This window comes from Triturus cristatus, chromosome 4_2 (assembly GCF_964204655.1).
Source record: "Triturus cristatus chromosome 4_2, aTriCri1.1, whole genome shotgun sequence".
Lineage (NCBI taxonomy): Eukaryota > Metazoa > Chordata > Amphibia > Caudata > Salamandridae > Triturus > Triturus cristatus.
Window position 1 is genome coordinate 413,480,182 of NC_140586.1, and position 19,840 is coordinate 413,500,021.

Sequence of the window (19,840 nt, forward strand, 5' to 3'; positions counted from 1 at the left end):
TCTGGTGGCTGATGTTTGGACCAGGACCAGGGTGAGTATTGCTATAGCCATGTAAAGGGCACTGCGGGCTATCAGCCCTCCTTGCTGTGAAACCCGCCTCTGCCAAGTTTTCTTGGGTCTCTCAAAGTGCACTTTGTGAAGCGCTGTTTGAACATGGACGCGTCACTGAGGTGCCACTTTCTCTCCGTGAGTTGCGGTTCCTCTGCTTCTTGGTGGGATGTCCAGAGGTCACGAGAGGTGAAGGAAAGAGCACATGGGTAATGTAGGCATCAGGAATGATCTTGTGTATATTGGTGACCTTTAAATAATTGTAATCTGGTTTAGTTTAACGAATGCATTGAGCCCCTGGCCCATCAGTGTAAAACTTTAGAAAATAAATACAGATACGTACGTATAATGATATTAGTTTTTCATGACCCTCTTTGTAATATTTCCATCTTAATATCAGATTTTTCTTCTCCATTTTCTTTTCGGTAGCAGCTGAAAAATATCAAATCTTTCAAGACAGAAAAATATGCAGGGCCTCACAGTGACACCAGGACAGAAGGTACAGTGGTGAGTCATGAAACAGAGTAGGTGCTGTGGCTTAGTTGGTTAAAGCACCTGTCTAGTAAACAGGAGATCCTGAGTTCGAATCTCAGCAGTACCTTTTGTTTTACACAACCTCATAGCAGAGGTACTGTTAGATAATAGACTCATTCTTTGTAAACCCAGTTGGTCCTATTATATTTAGGGCTCCCGGTTTTATGGTGTTTATTTTTTTGACATTTCCGTCTGTATTTATCCATATTTAATTTGTTGTCAACTTCATCTGTATTCATCCATATTTATTATGGGTTTTGTGAGAAAAATAAAGCTGAAACTGGTATATTTCCATATTTATTTAACCAATAAATATGCAGCCATGCTTTAATGTCTGCCAGGTGTTAGTGATATGAACAAATGCAGAAGATAAATCAATTCACTTATATGAGAGTATGCGCATTTCAGTATCAGTTTAGTTTTTATGAAGTGAAAAGATGTTTTTAAGCTGCACTGCCATCAAAGTACAACATGGGAAGCAGTAATGCAAGCTTCAAACAACAGGTGCAGCACACTTAGCACAAGAGTAGCAAAGACACAATTATGCGGATATGCAGATGTTTACGAACCACATAATTAGTTTCCACGTCAAAATGTAATGACATAATAAAAAGGAACGCGTAGTCGGCAGGATTCGAACCAGCGCGGGGAGACCCCAATGGATTTCAAGTCCATCGCCTTAACCACTCGGCCACGACTACACCTTTCAAAATGGGCACTCACTCATAAATAAGCTGTAATGTGGTCTATAGTATGGGTAAAAGATGTTAGTTAATGAAGGGAAGGCGCAGACAATATTGAGCACATAATCTTCTTTATAAGGTTATAAACTGTGTTCTCTGGAGAATCACAGAAGAATGCGCAGCAAATGTCCAGTTCTATGAAAGTGAAGGGAGGGGCAGGTATGAGAGATTGGGTAATGAGTACAGAGAAAAAGGTACAGGAAGTGAAGGGTTAAGGATTGAGAGCCCAGTGAGTGACAGTGTGTGGTATGGATTAAGCTCGGGTGTGAGATGAACCTGCATAGCATTGAGCATGCGAGTGCTACCAAGCCGAGACCAGTACCTTTCTGGATGAGTGTGGCAGATGGGAGGGTCTGCGGATGATTCTTGCCTTCAATCCATCTTTTCTGGGGAGTGATGGTCGTGCAGCTCTTGTTATTGAAGCACGTTCAGTGCAGCTCATTAAATACTATCTGTGTTCTTTGGTGATGCTCCCCGGTGTGTGCGAATTGGTGCAGGATTATTGGAGCGCTTCAATGTCTTGGCCTGAAACTATGATGGGTCAGCAATGGCCTGTCTGTCTGTCTATTCAATGTCTCTGTGTACAGTCACTGCCTCTTCAGTTTCAATAGAACTCCTTTAGTATCACATTATGCTTTGGCCGGTTAGGTCAGTTGGTTAGAGCATGGTGCTAGTAACACCAAGGCTGTGAGTTCGATCTCCGTACGGGCAACACCTTTTCCATAAAGTAGAAAAGAAATCCATTAAAAAACAAGGCTATAAAAACACCATATAGGGTTGTTGTTTATTCTGGTAATTTACTGAGCTCTGGTGGCTGATGTTTGGACCAGGACCAGGGTGAGTATTGCTATAGCCATGTAAAGGGCACTGCGGGCTATCAGCCCTCCTTGCTGTGATACCCGCCTCTGCCAAGTTTTCTTGGGTCTCTCAAAGTGCACTTTGTGAAGTGCTGTTTGAACATGGACGCGTCACTGATGTGACACTTTCTCTCCGTGAGTTGCGGTTCCTCTGCTTCTTGGTGGGATGTCCAGAGGTCACGAGAGGTGAAGGAAAGAGCACATGGGTAATGTAGGCATCAGGAATGATCTTGTGTATATTGGTGACCTTTAAATAATTGTAATATGGTTTAGTTTAACGAATGCATTGAGCCCCTGGCCCATCAGTGTAAAACTTTAGAAAATAAATACAGATACGTACGTATAATGATATTAGTTTTTCATGACCCTCTTTGTAATATTTCCATCTTAATATCAGATTTTAATTCTCCATTTTCTTTTCGGTAGCAGCTGAAAAATATCAAATCTTTCAAGACAGAAAAATATGCAGGGCCTCACAGTGACACCAGGACAGAAGGTACAGTGGTGAGTCGTGAAACAGAGTAGGTGCTGTGGCTTAGTTGGTTAAAGCGCCTGTCTAGTAAACAGGAGATCCTGAGTTCGAATCTCAGCAGTACCTTTTGTTTTACACAACCTCATAGAAGAGGTACTGTTAGATAATAGACTCATTCTTTGTAAACCCAGTTGGTCCTATTATATTTAGGGCTCCCGGTTTTATGGTGTTTATTTTTTTTGACATTTCCGTCTGTATTTATCCATATTTAATTTGTTGTCAACTTTATCTGTATTCATCCATATTTATTATGGGTTTTGTGAGAAAAATAAAGCTGAAACTGGTATATTTCCATATTTTTTTAACCAATAAATATGCAGCCATGCTTTAATGTCTGCCAGGTGTTAGTGATATGAACAAATGCAGAAGATGCATCAATTCACTTATATGAGAGTATGCGCATTTCAGTATCAGTTTGGTTTTGTGAAGTGAAAAGATGTTTTTAAGCTGCACTGCCATCAAAGTACAACATGGGAAGCAGTAATGCAAGCTTCAAACAACAGGTGCAGCACACTTAGCACAAGAGTAGCAAAGACACAATTATGCGGATATGCAGATGTTTACGAACCACATAATTAGTTTCCACGTCAAAATGTAATGACATAATAAAAAGGAACGCGTAGTCGGCAGGATTCAAACCAGCGCGGGGAGACCCCAATGGATTTCAAGTCCATCGCCTTAACCACTCGGCCACGACTACACCTTTCAAAATGGGCACTCACTCATAAATAAGCTGTAATGTGGTCTATAGTATGGGTAAAAGATGTTAGTTAATGAAGGGAAGGCGCAGACAATATTGAGCACATAATCTTCTTTATAAGGTTATAAACTGTGTTCTCTGGAGAATCACCGAAGAATGCGCAGCAAATGTCCAGTTCTATGAAAGTGAAGGGAGGGGCAGGTATGAGAGATTGGGTAATGAGTACAGAGAAAAAGGTACAGGAAGTGAAGGGTTAAGGATTGAGAGCCCAGTGAGTGACAGTGTGTGGTATGGATTAAGCTCGGGTGTGAGATGAACCTGCATAGCATTGAGCATGCGAGTGCTACCAAGCCGAGACCAGTACCTTTCTGGATGAGTGTGGCAGATGGGAGGGTCTGCGGATGATTCTTGCCTTCAATCCATCTTTTCTGGGGAGTGATGGTCGTGCAGCTCTTGTTATTGAAGCACGTTCAGTGCAGCTCATTAAATACTATCTGTGTTCTTTGGTGATGCTCCCCGGTGTGTGCGAATTGGTGCAGGATTATTGGAGCGCTTCAATGTCTTGGCCTGAAACTATGATGGGTCAGCAATGGCCTGTCTGTCTGTCTATTCAATGTCTCTGTGTACAGTCACTGCCTCTTCAGTTTCAATAGAACTCCTTTAGTATCACATTATGCTTTGGCCGGTTAGGTCAGTTGGTTAGAGCATGGTGCTAGTAACACCAAGGCTGTGAGTTCGATCTCCGTACGGGCAACACCTTTTCCATAAAGTAGAAAAGAAATCCATTAAAAAACAAGGCTATAAAAACACCATATAGGGTTGTTGTTTATTCTGGTAATTTACTGAGCTCTGGTGGCTGATGTTTGGACCAGGACCAGGGTGAGTATTGCTATAGCCATGTAAAGGGCACTGCGGGCTATCAGCCCTCCTTGCTGTGATACCCGCCTCTGCCAAGTTTTCTTGGGTCTCTCAAAGTGCACTTTGTGAAGTGCTGTTTGAACATGGACGCGTCACTGATGTGACACTTTCTCTCCGTGAGTTGCGGTTCCTCTGCTTCTTGGTGGGATGTCCAGAGGTCACGAGAGGTGAAGGAAAGAGCACATGGGTAATGTAGGCATCAGGAATGATCTTGTGTATATTGGTGACCTTTAAATAATTGTAATATGGTTTAGTTTAACGAATGCATTGAGCCCCTGGCCCATCAGTGTAAAACTTTAGAAAATAAATACAGATACGTACGTATAATGATATTAGTTTTTCATGACCCTCTTTGTAATATTTCCATCTTAATATCAGATTTTAATTCTCCATTTTCTTTTCGGTAGCAGCTGAAAAATATCAAATCTTTCAAGACAGAAAAATATGCAGGGCCTCACAGTGACACCAGGACAGAAGGTACAGTGGTGAGTCGTGAAACAGAGTAGGTGCTGTGGCTTAGTTGGTTAAAGCGCCTGTCTAGTAAACAGGAGATCCTGAGTTCGAATCTCAGCAGTACCTTTTGTTTTACACAACCTCATAGAAGAGGTACTGTTAGATAATAGACTCATTCTTTGTAAACCCAGTTGGTCCTATTATATTTAGGGCTCCCGGTTTTATGGTGTTTATTTTTTTTGACATTTCCGTCTGTATTTATCCATATTTAATTTGTTGTCAACTTTATCTGTATTCATCCATATTTATTATGGGTTTTGTGAGAAAAATAAAGCTGAAACTGGTATATTTCCATATTTTTTTAACCAATAAATATGCAGCCATGCTTTAATGTCTGCCAGGTGTTAGTGATATGAACAAATGCAGAAGATGCATCAATTCACTTATATGAGAGTATGCGCATTTCAGTATCAGTTTGGTTTTGTGAAGTGAAAAGATGTTTTTAAGCTGCACTGCCATCAAAGTACAACATGGGAAGCAGTAATGCAAGCTTCAAACAACAGGTGCAGCACACTTAGCACAAGAGTAGCAAAGACACAATTATGCGGATATGCAGATGTTTACGAACCACATAATTAGTTTCCACGTCAAAATGTAATGACATAATAAAAAGGAACGCGTAGTCGGCAGGATTCAAACCAGCGCGGGGAGACCCCAATGGATTTCAAGTCCATCGCCTTAACCACTCGGCCACGACTACACCTTTCAAAATGGGCACTCACTCATAAATAAGCTGTAATGTGGTCTATAGTATGGGTAAAAGATGTTAGTTAATGAAGGGAAGGCGCAGACAATATTGAGCACATAATCTTCTTTATAAGGTTATAAACTGTGTTCTCTGGAGAATCACCGAAGAATGCGCAGCAAATGTCCAGTTCTATGAAAGTGAAGGGAGGGGCAGGTATGAGAGATTGGGTAATGAGTACAGAGAAAAAGGTACAGGAAGTGAAGGGTTAAGGATTGAGAGCCCAGTGAGTGACAGTGTGTGGTATGGATTAAGCTCGGGTGTGAGATGAACCTGCATAGCATTGAGCATGCGAGTGCTACCAAGCCGAGACCAGTACCTTTCTGGATGAGTGTGGCAGATGGGAGGGTCTGCGGATGATTCTTGCCTTCAATCCATCTTTTCTGGGGAGTGATGGTCGTGCAGCTCTTGTTATTGAAGCACGTTCAGTGCAGCTCATTAAATACTATCTGTGTTCTTTGGTGATGCTCCCCGGTGTGTGCGAATTGGTGCAGGATTATTGGAGCGCTTCAATGTCTTGGCCTGAAACTATGATGGGTCAGCAATGGCCTGTCTGTCTGTCTATTCAATGTCTCTGTGTACAGTCACTGCCTCTTCAGTTTCAATAGAACTCCTTTAGTATCACATTATGCTTTGGCCGGTTAGGTCAGTTGGTTAGAGCATGGTGCTAGTAACACCAAGGCTGTGAGTTCGATCTCCGTACGGGCAACACCTTTTCCATAAAGTAGAAAAGAAATCCATTAAAAAACAAGGCTATAAAAACACCATATAGGGTTGTTGTTTATTCTGGTAATTTACTGAGCTCTGGTGGCTGATGTTTGGACCAGGACCAGGGTGAGTATTGCTATAGCCATGTAAAGGGCACTGCGGGCTATCAGCCCTCCTTGCTGTGATACCCGCCTCTGCCAAGTTTTCTTGGGTCTCTCAAAGTGCACTTTGTGAAGTGCTGTTTGAACATGGACGCGTCACTGATGTGACACTTTCTCTCCGTGAGTTGCGGTTCCTCTGCTTCTTGGTGGGATGTCCAGAGGTCACGAGAGGTGAAGGAAAGAGCACATGGGTAATGTAGGCATCAGGAATGATCTTGTGTATATTGGTGACCTTTAAATAATTGTAATATGGTTTAGTTTAACGAATGCATTGAGCCCCTGGCCCATCAGTGTAAAACTTTAGAAAATAAATACAGATACGTACGTATAATGATATTAGTTTTTCATGACCCTCTTTGTAATATTTCCATCTTAATATCAGATTTTAATTCTCCATTTTCTTTTCGGTAGCAGCTGAAAAATATCAAATCTTTCAAGACAGAAAAATATGCAGGGCCTCACAGTGACACCAGGACAGAAGGTACAGTGGTGAGTCGTGAAACAGAGTAGGTGCTGTGGCTTAGTTGGTTAAAGCGCCTGTCTAGTAAACAGGAGATCCTGAGTTCGAATCTCAGCAGTACCTTTTGTTTTACACAACCTCATAGAAGAGGTACTGTTAGATAATAGACTCATTCTTTGTAAACCCAGTTGGTCCTATTATATTTAGGGCTCCCGGTTTTATGGTGTTTATTTTTTTTGACATTTCCGTCTGTATTTATCCATATTTAATTTGTTGTCAACTTTATCTGTATTCATCCATATTTATTATGGGTTTTGTGAGAAAAATAAAGCTGAAACTGGTATATTTCCATATTTATTTAACCAATAAATATGCAGCCATGCTTTAATGTCTGCCAGGTGTTAGTGATATGAACAAATGCAGAAGATAAATCAATTCACTTATATGAGAGTATGCGCATTTCAGTATCAGTTTGGTTTTGTGAAGTGAAAAGATGTTTTTAAGCTGCACTGCCATCAAAGTACAACATGGGAAGCAGTAATGCAAGCTTCAAACAACAGGTGCAGCACACTTAGCACAAGAGTAGCAAAGACACAATTATGCGGATATGCAGATGGTTACGAACCACATAATTAGTTTCCACGTCAAAATGTAATGACATAATAAAAAGGAAAGCGTAGTCGGCAGGATTCGAAACTGCGCGGGGAGACCCCAATGGATTTCAAGTCCATCGCCTTAACCACTCGGCCACGACTACACCTTTCAAGATGTGCACTCGCTCATAAATAAACTGTAATGTGGTCTATAGTATGGGTAAAAGATGTTAGTTAATGAAGGGAAGGCGCAGACAATATTGAGCACATAATCTTCTTTATAAGGTTATAAACTGTGTTCTCTGGAGAATCACAGAAGAATGCGCAGCAAATGTCCAGTTCTATGAAAGTGAAGGGAGGGGCAGGTATGAGAGATTGGGTAATGAGTACAGAGAAAAAGGTACAGGAAGTGAAGGGTTAAGGTTGAGAGCCCAGTGAGTGACAGTGTGTGGTATGGATTAAGCTCGGGTGTGAGATGAACCTGCATAGCATTGAGCATGCGAGTGCTGCCAAGCCGAGACCAGTACCTTTCTGGATGAGTGTGGCAGATGGGAGGGTCTGCGGATGATTCTTGCCTTCAATCCATCTTTTCTGGGGAGTGATGGTCGTGCAGCTCTTGTTATTGAAGCACGTTCAGTGCAGCTCATTAAATACTATCTGTGTTCTTTGGTGATGCTCCCCGGTGTGTGCGAATTGGTGCAGGATTATTGGAGCGCTTCAATGTCTTGGCCTGAAACTATGATGGGTCAGCAATGGCCTGTCTGTCTGTCTATTCAATGTCTCTGTGTACAGTCACTGCCTCTTCAGTTTCAATAGAACTCCTTTAGTATCACATTATGCTTTGGCCGGTTAGGTCAGTTGGTTAGAGCATGGTGCTAGTAACACCAAGGCTGTGAGTTCGATCTGCGTACGGGCAACACCTTTTCCATAAAGTAGAAAAGAAATCCATTAAAAAACAAGGCTATAAAAACACCATATAGGGTTGTTGTTTATTCTGGTAATTTACTGAGCTCTGGTGGCTGATGTTTGGACCAGGACCAGGGTGAGTATTGCTATAGCCATGTAAAGGGCACTGCGGGCTATCAGCCCTCCTTGCTGTGATACCCGCCTCTGCCAAGTTTTCTCGGGTCTCTCAAAGTGCACTTTGTGAAGTGCTGTTTGAACATGGACGCGTCACTGATGTGACACTTTCTCTCCGTGAGTTGCGGTTCCTCTGCTTCTTGGTGGGATGTCCAGAGGTCACGAGAGGTGAAGGAAAGAGCACATGGGTAATGTAGGCATCAGGAATGATCTTGTGTATATTGGTGACCTTTAAATAATTGTAGTCTGGTTTAGTTTAACGAATGCATTGAGCCCCTGGCCCATCAGTGTAAAACTTTAGAAAATAAATACAGATACGTACGTATAATGATATTAGTTTTTCATCACCCTCTTTGTAATATTTCCATCTTAATATCAGATTTTAATTCTCCATTTTCTTTTCGGTAGCAGCTGAAAAATATCAAATCTTTCAAGACAGAAAAATATGCAGGGCCTCACAGTGACACCAGGACAGAAGGTACAGTGGTGAGTCGTGAAACAGAGTAGGTGCTGTGGCTTAGTTGGTTAAAGCGCCTGTCTAGTAAACAGGAGATCCTGAGTTCGAATCTCAGCAGTACCTTTTGTTTTACACAACCTCATAGAAGAGGTACTGTTAGATAATAGACTCATTCTTTGTAAACCCAGTTGGTTCTATTATATTTAGGGCTCCCGGTTTTATGGTGTTTATTTTTTTGACATTTCCGTCTGTATTTATCCATATTTAATTTGTTGTCAACTTTATCTGTATTCATCCATATTTATTATGGGTTTTGTGAGAAAAATAAAGCTGAAACTGGTATATTTCCATATTTTTTTAACCAATAAATATGCAGCCATGCTTTAATGTCTGCCAGGTGTTAGTGATATGAACAAATGCAGAAGATACATCAATTCACTTATACGAGAGTATGCGCATTTCAGTATCAGTTTGGTTTTGTGAAGTGAAAAGATGTTTTTAAGCTGCACTGCCATCAAAGTACAACATGGGAAGCAGTAATGCAAGCTTCAAACAACAGGTGCAGCACACTTAGCACAAGAGTAGCAAAGACACAATTATGCGGATATGCAGATGGTTACGAACCACATAATTAGTTTCCACGTCAAAATGTAATGACATAATAAAAAGGAAAGCGTAGTCGGCAGGATTCGAAACTGCGCGGTGAGACACCAATGGATTGCAAGTCCATCGCCTTAACCACTCGGCCATGACTACACCTTTCGAGATGTGCACTCACTCATAAATAAGCTGTAATGTGGTCTATAGTATGGGTAAAAGATGTTAGTTAATGAAGGGAAGGCGCAGACAATATTGAGCACATAATCTTCTTTATAAGGTTATAAACTGTGTTCTCTGGAGAATCACAGGAGAAGGCGCAGCAAGGGTCCAGTTCTATGAAAGTGAAGGGAGGGGCAGGTATGAGAGATTGGGTAAGGAGTACAGAGAAAAAGGTACAGGAAGTGAAGGGTTAAGGATTGAGAGCCCAGTGAGTGACAGTGTGTGGTATGGATTAAGCTCGGGTGTGAGATGAACCTGCATAGCATTGAGCATGCGAGTGCTACCAAGCCGAGACCAGTACCTTTCTGGATGAGTGTGGCAGATGGGAGGGTCTGCGGATGATTCTTGCCTTCAATCCATCTTTTCTGGGGAGTGATGGTCGTGCAGCTCTTGTTATTGAAGCACGTTCAGTGCAGCTCATTAAATACTATCTGTGTTCTTTGGTGATGCTCCCCGGTGTGTGCGAATTGGTGCAAGATTATTGGAGCGCTTCAATGTCTTGGCCTGAAACTATGATGGGTCAGCAATGGCCTGTCTGTCTGTCTATTCAATGTCTCTGTGTACAGTCACTGCCTCTTCAGTTTCAATAGAACTCCTTTAGTATCACATTATGCTTTGGCCGGTTAGGTCAGTTGGTTAGAGCATGGTGCTAGTAACACCAAGGCTGTGAGTTCGATCTCCGTACGGGCAACACCTTTTCCATAAAGTAGAAAAGAAATCCATTAAAAAACAAGGCTATAAAAACACCATATAGGGTTGTTGTTTATTCTGGTAATTTACTGAGCTCTGGTGGCTGATGTTTGGACCAGGACCAGGGTGAGTATTGCTATAGCCATGTAAAGGGCACTGCGGGCTATCAGCCCTCCTTGCTGTGATACCCGCCTCTGCCAAGTTTTCTTGGGTCTCTCAAAGTGCACTTTGTGAAGTGCTGTTTGAACATGGACGCGTCACTGAGGTGACACTTTCTCTCCGTGAGTTGCGGTTCCTCTGCTTCTTGGTGGGATGTCCAGAGGTCACGAGAGGTGAAGGAAAGAGCACATGGGTAATGTAGGCATCAGGAATGATCTTGTGTATATTGGTGACCTTTAAATAATTGTAATCTGGTTTAGTTTAACGAATGCATTGAGCCCCTGGCCCATCAGTGTAAAACTTTAGAAAATAAATACAGATACGTATGTATAATGATATTAGTTTTTCATGACCCTCTTTGTAATATTTCCATATTAATATCAGATTTTAATTCTCCATTTTCTTTTCGGTAGCAGCTGAAAAATATCAAATCTTTCAAGACAGAAAAATATGCAGGGCCTCACAGTGACACCAGGACAGAAGGTACAGTGGTGAGTCTTGAAACAGAGTAGGTGCTGTGGCTTAGTTGGTTAAAGCGCCTGTCTAGTAAACAGGAGATCCTGAGTTCGAATCTCAGCAGTACCTTTTGTTTTACACAACCTCATAGAAGAGGTACTGTTAGATAATAGACTCATTCTTTGTACACCCAGTTGGTCCTATTATATTTAGGGCTCCCGGTTTGATGGTGTTTATTTTTTTGACATTTCCGTCTGTATTTATCCATATTTAATTTGTTGTCAACTTTATCTGTATTCATCCATATTTATTATGGGTTTTGTGAGAAAAATAAAGCTGAAACTGGTATATTTCCATATTTTTTTAACCAATAAATATGCAGCCATGCTTTAATGTCTGCCAGGTGTTAGTGATATGAACAAATGCAGAAGATGCATCAATTCACTTATATGAGAGTATGCGCATTTCAGTATCAGTTTGGTTTTGTGAAGTGAAAAGATGTTTTTAAGCTGCACTGCCATCAAAGTACAACATGGGAAGCAGTAATGCAAGCTTCAAACAACAGGTGCAGCACACTTAGCACAAGAGTAGCAAAGACACAATTATGCGGATATGCAGATGGTTACGAACCACATAATTAGTTTCCACGTCAAAATGTAATGACATAATAAAAAGGAAAGCGTAGTCGGCAGGATTCGAAACTGCGCGGTGAGACACCAATGGATTGCAAGTCCATCGCCTTAACCACTCGGCCATGACTACACCTTTCAAGATGTGCACTCACTCATAAATAAGCTGTAATGTGGTCTATAGTATGGGTAAAAGATGTTAGTTAATGAAGGGAAGGCGCAGACAATATTGAGCACATAATCTTCTTTATAAGGTTATAAACTGTGTTCTCTGGAGAATCACAGAAGAAGGCGCAGCAAGGGTCCAGTTCTATGAAAGTGAAGGGAGGGCCAGGTATGAGAGATTGGGTAAGGAGTACAGAGAAAAAGGTACAGGAAGTGAAGGGTTAAGGTTGAGAGCCCAGTGAGTGACAGTGTGTGGTATGGATTAAGCTCGGGTGTGAGATGAACCTGCATAGCATTGAGCATGCGAGTGCTACCAAGCCGAGACCAGTACCTTTCTGGATGAGTGTGGCAGATGGGAGGGTCTGCGGATGATTCTTGCCTTCAATCCATCTTTTCTGGGGAGTGATGGTCGTGCAGCTCTTGTTATTGAAGCACGTTCAGTGCAGCTCATTAAATACTATCTGTGTTCTTTGGTGATGCTCCCCGGTGTGTGCGAATTGGTGCAGGATTATTGGAGCGCTTCAATGTCTTGGCCTGAAACTATGATGGGTCAGCAATGGCCTGTCTGTCTGTCTATTCAATGTCTCTGTGTACAGTCACTGCCTCTTCAGTTTCAATAGAACTCCTTTAGTATCACATTATGCTTTGGCCGGTTAGGTCAGTTGGTTAGAGCATGGTGCTAGTAACAACAAGGCTGTGAGTTCGATCTCCGTACGGGCAACACCTTTTCCATAAAGTAGAAAAGAAATCCATTAAAAAACAAGGCTATAAAAACACCATATAGGGTTGTTGTTTATTCTGGTAATTTACTGAGCTCTGGTGGCTGATGTTTGGACCAGGACCAGGGTGAGTATTGCTATAGCCATGTAAAGGGCACTGCGGGCTATCAGCCCTCCTTGCTGTGAAACCCGCCTCTGCCAAGTTTTCTTGGGTCTCTCAAAGTGCACTTTGTGAAGCGCTGTTTGAACATGGACGCGTCACTGAGGTGCCACTTTCTCTCCGTGAGTTGCGGTTCCTCTGCTTCTTGGTGGGATGTCCAGAGGTCACGAGAGGTGAAGGAAAGAGCACATGGGTAATGTAGGCATCAGGAATGATCTTGTGTATATTGGTGACCTTTAAATAATTGTAATCTGGTTTAGTTTAACGAATGCATTGAGCCCCTGGCCCATCAGTGTAAAACTTTAGAAAATAAATACAGATACGTACGTATAATGATATTAGTTTTTCATGACCCTCTTTGTAATATTTCCATCTTAATATCAGATTTTTCTTCTCCATTTTCTTTTCGGTAGCAGCTGAAAAATATCAAATCTTTCAAGACAGAAAAATATGCAGGGCCTCACAGTGACACCAGGACAGAAGGTACAGTGGTGAGTCATGAAACAGAGTAGGTGCTGTGGCTTAGTTGGTTAAAGCACCTGTCTAGTAAACAGGAGATCCTGAGTTCGAATCTCAGCAGTACCTTTTGTTTTACACAACCTCATAGCAGAGGTACTGTTAGATAATAGACTCATTCTTTGTAAACCCAGTTGGTCCTATTATATTTAGGGCTCCCGGTTTTATGGTGTTTATTTTTTTGACATTTCCGTCTGTATTTATCCATATTTAATTTGTTGTCAACTTCATCTGTATTCATCCATATTTATTATGGGTTTTGTGAGAAAAATAAAGCTGAAACTGGTATATTTCCATATTTATTTAACCAATAAATATGCAGCCATGCTTTAATGTCTGCCAGGTGTTAGTGATATGAACAAATGCAGAAGATAAATCAATTCACTTATATGAGAGTATGCGCATTTCAGTATCAGTTTAGTTTTTATGAAGTGAAAAGATGTTTTTAAGCTGCACTGCCATCAAAGTACAACATGGGAAGCAGTAATGCAAGCTTCAAACAACAGGTGCAGCACACTTAGCACAAGAGTAGCAAAGACACAATTATGCGGATATGCAGATGTTTACGAACCACATAATTAGTTTCCACGTCAAAATGTAATGACATAATAAAAAGGAACGCGTAGTCGGCAGGATTCGAACCAGCGCGGGGAGACCCCAATGGATTTCAAGTCCATCGCCTTAACCACTCGGCCACGACTACACCTTTCAAAATGGGCACTCACTCATAAATAAGCTGTAATGTGGTCTATAGTATGGGTAAAAGATGTTAGTTAATGAAGGGAAGGCGCAGACAATATTGAGCACATAATCTTCTTTATAAGGTTATAAACTGTGTTCTCTGGAGAATCACAGAAGAATGCGCAGCAAATGTCCAGTTCTATGAAAGTGAAGGGAGGGGCAGGTATGAGAGATTGGGTAATGAGTACAGAGAAAAAGGTACAGGAAGTGAAGGGTTAAGGATTGAGAGCCCAGTGAGTGACAGTGTGTGGTATGGATTAAGCTCGGGTGTGAGATGAACCTGCATAGCATTGAGCATGCGAGTGCTACCAAGCCGAGACCAGTACCTTTCTGGATGAGTGTGGCAGATGGGAGGGTCTGCGGATGATTCTTGCCTTCAATCCATCTTTTCTGGGGAGTGATGGTCGTGCAGCTCTTGTTATTGAAGCACGTTCAGTGCAGCTCATTAAATACTATCTGTGTTCTTTGGTGATGCTCCCCGGTGTGTGCGAATTGGTGCAGGATTATTGGAGCGCTTCAATGTCTTGGCCTGAAACTATGATGGGTCAGCAATGGCCTGTCTGTCTGTCTATTCAATGTCTCTGTGTACAGTCACTGCCTCTTCAGTTTCAATAGAACTCCTTTAGTATCACATTATGCTTTGGCCGGTTAGGTCAGTTGGTTAGAGCATGGTGCTAGTAACACCAAGGCTGTGAGTTCGATCTCCGTACGGGCAACACCTTTTCCATAAAGTAGAAAAGAAATCCATTAAAAAACAAGGCTATAAAAACACCATATAGGGTTGTTGTTTATTCTGGTAATTTACTGAGCTCTGGTGGCTGATGTTTGGACCAGGACCAGGGTGAGTATTGCTATAGCCATGTAAAGGGCACTGCGGGCTATCAGCCCTCCTTGCTGTGATACCCGCCTCTGCCAAGTTTTCTTGGGTCTCTCAAAGTGCACTTTGTGAAGTGCTGTTTGAACATGGACGCGTCACTGATGTGACACTTTCTCTCCGTGAGTTGCGGTTCCTCTGCTTCTTGGTGGGATGTCCAGAGGTCACGAGAGGTGAAGGAAAGAGCACATGGGTAATGTAGGCATCAGGAATGATCTTGTGTATATTGGTGACCTTTAAATAATTGTAATATGGTTTAGTTTAACGAATGCATTGAGCCCCTGGCCCATCAGTGTAAAACTTTAGAAAATAAATACAGATACGTACGTATAATGATATTAGTTTTTCATGACCCTCTTTGTAATATTTCCATCTTAATATCAGATTTTAATTCTCCATTTTCTTTTCGGTAGCAGCTGAAAAATATCAAATCTTTCAAGACAGAAAAATATGCAGGGCCTCACAGTGACACCAGGACAGAAGGTACAGTGGTGAGTCGTGAAACAGAGTAGGTGCTGTGGCTTAGTTGGTTAAAGCGCCTGTCTAGTAAACAGGAGATCCTGAGTTCGAATCTCAGCAGTACCTTTTGTTTTACACAACCTCATAGAAGAGGTACTGTTAGATAATAGACTCATTCTTTGTAAACCCAGTTGGTCCTATTATATTTAGGGCTCCCGGTTTTATGGTGTTTATTTTTTTTGACATTTCCGTCTGTATTTATCCATATTTAATTTGTTGTCAACTTTATCTGTATTCATCCATATTTATTATGGGTTTTGTGAGAAAAATAAAGCTGAAACTGGTATATTTCCATATTTTTTTAACCAATAAATATGCAGCCATGCTTTAATGTCTGCCAGGTGTTAGTGATATGAACAAATGCAGAAGATGCATCAATTCACTTATATGAGAGTATGCGCATTTCAGTATCAGTTTGGTTTTGTGAAGTGAAAAGATGTTTTTAAGCTGCACTGCCATCAAAGTACAACATGGGAAGCAGTAATGCAAGCTTCAAACAACAGGTGCAGCACACTTAGCACAAGAGTAGCAAAGACACAATTATGCGGATATGCAGATGTTTACGAACCACATAATTAGTTTCCACGTCAAAATGTAATGACATAATAAAAAGGAACGCGTAGTCGGCAGGATTCAAACCAGCGCGGGGAGACCCCAATGGATTTCAAGTCCATCGCCTTAACCACTCGGCCACGACTACACCTTTCAAAATGGGCACTCACTCATAAATAAGCTGTAATGTGGTCTATAGTATGGGTAAAAGATGTTAGTTAATGAAGGGAAGGCGCAGACAATATTGAGCACATAATCTTCTTTATAAGGTTATAAACTGTGTTCTCTGGAGAATCACCGAAGAATGCGCAGCAAATGTCCAGTTCTATGAAAGTGAAGGGAGGGGCAGGTATGAGAGATTGGGTAATGAGTACAGAGAAAAAGGTACAGGAAGTGAAGGGTTAAGGATTGAGAGCCCAGTGAGTGACAGTGTGTGGTATGGATTAAGCTCGGGTGTGAGATGAACCTGCATAGCATTGAGCATGCGAGTGCTACCAAGCCGAGACCAGTACCTTTCTGGATGAGTGTGGCAGATGGGAGGGTCTGCGGATGATTCTTGCCTTCAATCCATCTTTTCTGGGGAGTGATGGTCGTGCAGCTCTTGTTATTGAAGCACGTTCAGTGCAGCTCATTAAATACTATCTGTGTTCTTTGGTGATGCTCCCCGGTGTGTGCGAATTGGTGCAGGATTATTGGAGCGCTTCAATGTCTTGGCCTGAAACTATGATGGGTCAGCAATGGCCTGTCTGTCTGTCTATTCAATGTCTCTGTGTACAGTCACTGCCTCTTCAGTTTCAATAGAACTCCTTTAGTATCACATTATGCTTTGGCCGGTTAGGTCAGTTGGTTAGAGCATGGTGCTAGTAACACCAAGGCTGTGAGTTCGATCTCCGTACGGGCAACACCTTTTCCATAAAGTAGAAAAGAAATCCATTAAAAAACAAGGCTATAAAAACACCATATAGGGTTGTTGTTTATTCTGGTAATTTACTGAGCTCTGGTGGCTGATGTTTGGACCAGGACCAGGGTGAGTATTGCTATAGCCATGTAAAGGGCACTGCGGGCTATCAGCCCTCCTTGCTGTGATACCCGCCTCTGCCAAGTTTTCTTGGGTCTCTCAAAGTGCACTTTGTGAAGTGCTGTTTGAACATGGACGCGTCACTGATGTGACACTTTCTCTCCGTGAGTTGCGGTTCCTCTGCTTCTTGGTGGGATGTCCAGAGGTCACGAGAGGTGAAGGAAAGAGCACATGGGTAATGTAGGCATCAGGAATGATCTTGTGTATATTGGTGACCTTTAAATAATTGTAATATGGTTTAGTTTAACGAATGCATTGAGCCCCTGGCCCATCAGTGTAAAACTTTAGAAAATAAATACAGATACGTACGTATAATGATATTAGTTTTTCATGACCCTCTTTGTAATATTTCCATCTTAATATCAGATTTTAATTCTCCATTTTCTTTTCGGTAGCAGCTGAAAAATATCAAATCTTTCAAGACAGAAAAATATGCAGGGCCTCACAGTGACACCAGGACAGAAGGTACAGTGGTGAGTCGTGAAACAGAGTAGGTGCTGTGGCTTAGTTGGTTAAAGCGCCTGTCTAGTAAACAGGAGATCCTGAGTTCGAATCTCAGCAGTACCTTTTGTTTTACACAACCTCATAGAAGAGGTACTGTTAGATAATAGACTCATTCTTTGTAAACCCAGTTGGTCCTATTATATTTAGGGCTCCCGGTTTTATGGTGTTTATTTTTTTTGACATTTCCGTCTGTATTTATCCATATTTAATTTGTTGTCAACTTTATCTGTATTCATCCATATTTATTATGGGTTTTGTGAGAAAAATAAAGCTGAAACTGGTATATTTCCATATTTTTTTAACCAATAAATATGCAGCCATGCTTTAATGTCTGCCAGGTGTTAGTGATATGAACAAATGCAGAAGATGCATCAATTCACTTATATGAGAGTATGCGCATTTCAGTATCAGTTTGGTTTTGTGAAGTGAAAAGATGTTTTTAAGCTGCACTGCCATCAAAGTACAACATGGGAAGCAGTAATGCAAGCTTCAAACAACAGGTGCAGCACACTTAGCACAAGAGTAGCAAAGACACAATTATGCGGATATGCAGATGTTTACGAACCACATAATTAGTTTCCACGTCAAAATGTAATGACATAATAAAAAGGAACGCGTAGTCGGCAGGATTCAAACCAGCGCGGGGAGACCCCAATGGATTTCAAGTCCATCGCCTTAACCACTCGGCCACGACTACACCTTTCAAAATGGGCACTCACTCATAAATAAGCTGTAATGTGGTCTATAGTATGGGTAAAAGATGTTAGTTAATGAAGGGAAGGCGCAGACAATATTGAGCACATAATCTTCTTTATAAGGTTATAAACTGTGTTCTCTGGAGAATCACCGAAGAATGCGCAGCAAATGTCCAGTTCTATGAAAGTGAAGGGAGGGGCAGGTATGAGAGATTGGGTAATGAGTACAGAGAAAAAGGTACAGGAAGTGAAGGGTTAAGGATTGAGAGCCCAGTGAGTGACAGTGTGTGGTATGGATTAAGCTCGGGTGTGAGATGAACCTGCATAGCATTGAGCATGCGAGTGCTACCAAGCCGAGACCAGTACCTTTCTGGATGAGTGTGGCAGATGGGAGGGTCTGCGGATGATTCTTGCCTTCAATCCATCTTTTCTGGGGAGTGATGGTCGTGCAGCTCTTGTTATTGAAGCACGTTCAGTGCAGCTCATTAAATACTATCTGTGTTCTTTGGTGATGCTCCCCGGTGTGTGCGAATTGGTGCAGGATTATTGGAGCGCTTCAATGTCTTGGCCTGAAACTATGATGGGTCAGCAATGGCCTGTCTGTCTGTCTATTCAATGTCTCTGTGTACAGTCACTGCCTCTTCAGTTTCAATAGAACTCCTTTAGTATCACATTATGCTTTGGCCGGTTAGGTCAGTTGGTTAGAGCATGGTGCTAGTAACACCAAGGCTGTGAGTTCGATCTCCGTACGGGCAACACCTTTTCCATAAAGTAGAAAAGAAATCCATTAAAAAACAAGGCTATAAAAACACCATATAGGGTTGTTGTTTATTCTGGTAATTTACTGAGCTCTGGTGGCTGATGTTTGGACCAGGACCAGGGTGAGTATTGCTATAGCCATGTAAAGGGCACTGCGGGCTATCAGCCCTCCTTGCTGTGATACCCGCCTCTGCCAAGTTTTCTTGGGTCTCTCAAAGTGCACTTTGTGAAGTGCTGTTTGAACATGGACGCGTCACTGATGTGACACTTTCTCTCCGTGAGTTGCGGTTCCTCTGCTTCTTGGTGGGATGTCCAGAGGTCACGAGAGGTGAAGGAAAGAGCACATGGGTAATGTAGGCATCAGGAATGATCTTGTGTATATTGGTGACCTTTAAATAATTGTAATATGGTTTAGTTTAACGAATGCATTGAGCCCCTGGCCCATCAGTGTAAAACTTTAGAAAATAAATACAGATACGTACGTATAATGATATTAGTTTTTCATGACCCTCTTTGTAATATTTCCATCTTAATATCAGATTTTAATTCTCCATTTTCTTTTCGGTAGCAGCTGAAAAATATCAAATCTTTCAAGACAGAAAAATATGCAGGGCCTCACAGTGACACCAGGACAGAAGGTACAGTGGTGAGTCGTGAAACAGAGTAGGTGCTGTGGCTTAGTTGGTTAAAGCGCCTGTCTAGTAAACAGGAGATCCTGAGTTCGAATCTCAGCAGTACCTTTTGTTTTACACAACC

At 41.8% G+C, this 19,840-nt stretch overlaps 17 non-coding genes across 17 annotated transcripts; 10 read left to right on the forward strand and 7 right to left on the reverse strand.

The window, feature by feature from the left end:
- Positions 1 to 575: 575 nt before the first annotated feature.
- TRNAT-AGU (transfer RNA threonine (anticodon AGU)) lies at positions 576 to 649 on the forward strand. The gene has a single exon. It is a non-coding gene; the product is annotated as a tRNA-Thr (tRNA).
- Positions 650 to 1,201: 552 nt separating this feature from the next.
- On the reverse strand, positions 1,202 to 1,283 carry TRNAS-UGA (transfer RNA serine (anticodon UGA)). The gene has a single exon. It is a non-coding gene; the product is annotated as a tRNA-Ser (tRNA).
- Positions 1,284 to 2,706: 1,423 nt separating this feature from the next.
- On the forward strand, positions 2,707 to 2,780 carry TRNAT-AGU (transfer RNA threonine (anticodon AGU)). The gene has a single exon. It is a non-coding gene; the product is annotated as a tRNA-Thr (tRNA).
- A 552-nt stretch (positions 2,781 to 3,332) lies between these two features.
- On the reverse strand, positions 3,333 to 3,414 carry TRNAS-UGA (transfer RNA serine (anticodon UGA)). The gene has a single exon. It is a non-coding gene; the product is annotated as a tRNA-Ser (tRNA).
- Positions 3,415 to 4,837: 1,423 nt separating this feature from the next.
- Positions 4,838 to 4,911, forward strand: TRNAT-AGU (transfer RNA threonine (anticodon AGU)). The gene has a single exon. It is a non-coding gene; the product is annotated as a tRNA-Thr (tRNA).
- A 552-nt stretch (positions 4,912 to 5,463) lies between these two features.
- On the reverse strand, positions 5,464 to 5,545 carry TRNAS-UGA (transfer RNA serine (anticodon UGA)). Its single transcript has one exon. It is a non-coding gene; the product is annotated as a tRNA-Ser (tRNA).
- Positions 5,546 to 6,968: 1,423 nt separating this feature from the next.
- TRNAT-AGU (transfer RNA threonine (anticodon AGU)) lies at positions 6,969 to 7,042 on the forward strand. Its single transcript has one exon. It is a non-coding gene; the product is annotated as a tRNA-Thr (tRNA).
- A 552-nt stretch (positions 7,043 to 7,594) lies between these two features.
- On the reverse strand, positions 7,595 to 7,676 carry TRNAS-UGA (transfer RNA serine (anticodon UGA)). Its single transcript has one exon. It is a non-coding gene; the product is annotated as a tRNA-Ser (tRNA).
- Positions 7,677 to 9,098: 1,422 nt separating this feature from the next.
- TRNAT-AGU (transfer RNA threonine (anticodon AGU)) lies at positions 9,099 to 9,172 on the forward strand. The gene has a single exon. It is a non-coding gene; the product is annotated as a tRNA-Thr (tRNA).
- A 2,056-nt stretch (positions 9,173 to 11,228) lies between these two features.
- On the forward strand, positions 11,229 to 11,302 carry TRNAT-AGU (transfer RNA threonine (anticodon AGU)). Its single transcript has one exon. It is a non-coding gene; the product is annotated as a tRNA-Thr (tRNA).
- A 2,055-nt stretch (positions 11,303 to 13,357) lies between these two features.
- On the forward strand, positions 13,358 to 13,431 carry TRNAT-AGU (transfer RNA threonine (anticodon AGU)). Its single transcript has one exon. It is a non-coding gene; the product is annotated as a tRNA-Thr (tRNA).
- A 552-nt stretch (positions 13,432 to 13,983) lies between these two features.
- On the reverse strand, positions 13,984 to 14,065 carry TRNAS-UGA (transfer RNA serine (anticodon UGA)). The gene has a single exon. It is a non-coding gene; the product is annotated as a tRNA-Ser (tRNA).
- A 1,423-nt stretch (positions 14,066 to 15,488) lies between these two features.
- On the forward strand, positions 15,489 to 15,562 carry TRNAT-AGU (transfer RNA threonine (anticodon AGU)). Its single transcript has one exon. It is a non-coding gene; the product is annotated as a tRNA-Thr (tRNA).
- Positions 15,563 to 16,114: 552 nt separating this feature from the next.
- On the reverse strand, positions 16,115 to 16,196 carry TRNAS-UGA (transfer RNA serine (anticodon UGA)). The gene has a single exon. It is a non-coding gene; the product is annotated as a tRNA-Ser (tRNA).
- A 1,423-nt stretch (positions 16,197 to 17,619) lies between these two features.
- TRNAT-AGU (transfer RNA threonine (anticodon AGU)) lies at positions 17,620 to 17,693 on the forward strand. Its single transcript has one exon. It is a non-coding gene; the product is annotated as a tRNA-Thr (tRNA).
- Positions 17,694 to 18,245: 552 nt separating this feature from the next.
- TRNAS-UGA (transfer RNA serine (anticodon UGA)) lies at positions 18,246 to 18,327 on the reverse strand. Its single transcript has one exon. It is a non-coding gene; the product is annotated as a tRNA-Ser (tRNA).
- Positions 18,328 to 19,750: 1,423 nt separating this feature from the next.
- On the forward strand, positions 19,751 to 19,824 carry TRNAT-AGU (transfer RNA threonine (anticodon AGU)). The gene has a single exon. It is a non-coding gene; the product is annotated as a tRNA-Thr (tRNA).
- Positions 19,825 to 19,840: the final 16 nt, after the last annotated feature.